This window comes from Euphorbia lathyris, chromosome 5 (genome assembly GCF_963576675.1).
Source record: "Euphorbia lathyris chromosome 5, ddEupLath1.1, whole genome shotgun sequence".
NCBI lineage: Eukaryota > Viridiplantae > Streptophyta > Magnoliopsida > Malpighiales > Euphorbiaceae > Euphorbia > Euphorbia lathyris.
In genome coordinates this window covers 95,209,727-95,211,643 of record NC_088914.1, presented here as the reverse complement: position 1 = coordinate 95,211,643, position 1,917 = coordinate 95,209,727, and the positions used below count along the sequence as shown (strand labels likewise).

The 1,917-nt window shown below is 34.8% G+C and overlaps 1 non-coding gene across 1 annotated transcript; it reads left to right on the top strand.

The window, feature by feature from the left end:
• The first annotated feature begins 338 nt into the window (after positions 1-338).
• On the top strand, positions 339-445 carry LOC136231494 (small nucleolar RNA R71). The gene has a single exon (XR_010689872.1). It is a non-coding gene; the product is annotated as a small nucleolar RNA R71 (small nucleolar RNA).
• Positions 446-1,917: the final 1,472 nt, after the last annotated feature.

Here is a 1,917-nt window from a genome sequence, read left to right as displayed (position 1 = left end):
CCACATCTGTTTGGATTGGCTTACCATTAGAATCACACGGTGCCATAAACCTATCAATTTTGTGCGATAAGGCAGAAAATTGGGCTTGCAACATCGCTACTGGATCAAGATTCATTATACCTTTAACTGATGAAGTAGTTGAGGATGATGGTTTCGCTGATGGTACATGTCCACGTTCCGCGGGCCACATACTGCTGTTGATTGTCATTTCCTCCAAAAGTTCTCTTGCTTGGGCAGATGTTTTCTTCATGAATAACCCTCCAGACATAGCGTCCAATGAACCTCTAGTTGTAGGATTTAGTCCATTATAAAATGTTTGCATTAAAAGTTCAACGGGCAATTGGTGGTGTGGGCATAAACGTTGAAGTTCTTTAAAACGTTCCCAAGCCTCATAAAGAGTTTCATTATCATTTTGAGAAAAAGATGTTAACTCTTTAATGACTCTTGCGGTTTTTGCTAAAGGAAAATTTTTTGATAAAAATGCTTGGGCTAATTGCTCCCAAGTCTCAATTGATGCGGCTGGCATAGAAGTTAACCATTCTTTGGCTCGATCCTTCAAAGTAAAAGGAAAAAGGAGAAGTTTGATTGCTTCTGCAGTTACATCAGTAATTTTAAAAGTGTCACAAATTTCTAAGAAATTTGTCAAATGGGTATTAGGATTTTCCTTAGGTAACCCGTAAAACGTTACATTATTTTGCAACATATTAAGCAACGCAGGCTTAATTTCAAAATGATGTGCATTAATTTGGGGTCTAACTATACTGTTTGTTACACCGGCCACTCCTGGCCTAGCGTAATCCATAAGTGTGGCCATAACTTCTAGCTCGGTAATTTTAGTTTTTATTGGGGTTTTGTTTTTCTTTTTCTTTTCTTTCTTGTTCTTTTTAAGAGTTCTTTCAATTTCTGGATCAATAGGATCTGGTGACGTGCCCGAACTTCGAGAACTGCACATGAACTTGAAATTTCGCACGAACCGAAACTACCTACAAAACAGAATTTAAAAAATAAATATGTTAGTAATTGAAAATAATTAAAAATATAAAAGTTTGAATAAGTATGAATAAACCTAGATTCGTAATAAAACACGAAAATTTTAAAATTTTGTCAAAAATTTTGGCGTTCCACGGCAACGGCGCCAAAAACTTGTGGAGCGATTTCCGCAAGTGCACGGTATACGCTTGTAGTAATAAAAGATATTGATCCCACAGGGAACGTTTTTTAACAAAACTTATTTACAATCAGTTAAATTTACTTTAAGGTTTATAATATGGAAAATCGTTTAATCGGTTTTGGTTTTGAAATTGCTTAGAATGAGAATTAGGTTAGATTATGAAAACGTTAGAAAATATTCTGATTTAAGAATGAATTTGCAAGATAGGAACTTTTAGTACTTTTTAGAAAAGTAAACGAATGTATTCGTTTGCATTAAGCAAAGAAAACAACTTTAAACTTTGTACGAATTATAAAGATGAAATAAATAACGGAACCTCTAATTAATTGGCTTTGAACATAACAAAACCCTTTCGGGATAATTGCCCTTAATCAAATTAAAACTCTTTCGAGATAATAATTTGCCTAAGTGTTCAACAAAGTTTCCTTGTAAAGATTTTGGATTAAATATGTTTTAATGAAAACACCAGCAGTCACTTTAGTGGATTGGTTACCATAAGTGCTGCATAAAAATCTATCGAATAGAACGGACTTTATTAGATGAAATATAAATTGATACAAGTTTACAGAGAACATGGAGCATGGAAACATTCGACGGCTTGCAAGTGAACGGGTTGATCAATCCTTTCCTTGGGTTTCGTTAGAGTTTGTCAAGCTCAGGGGCGGATCCTCTACTCAATCTTCTCGTTGAATCTTCGTAATAGAGACTGGGTCGGTCTACTACCAAAATGAAAACTAAACTGGAAC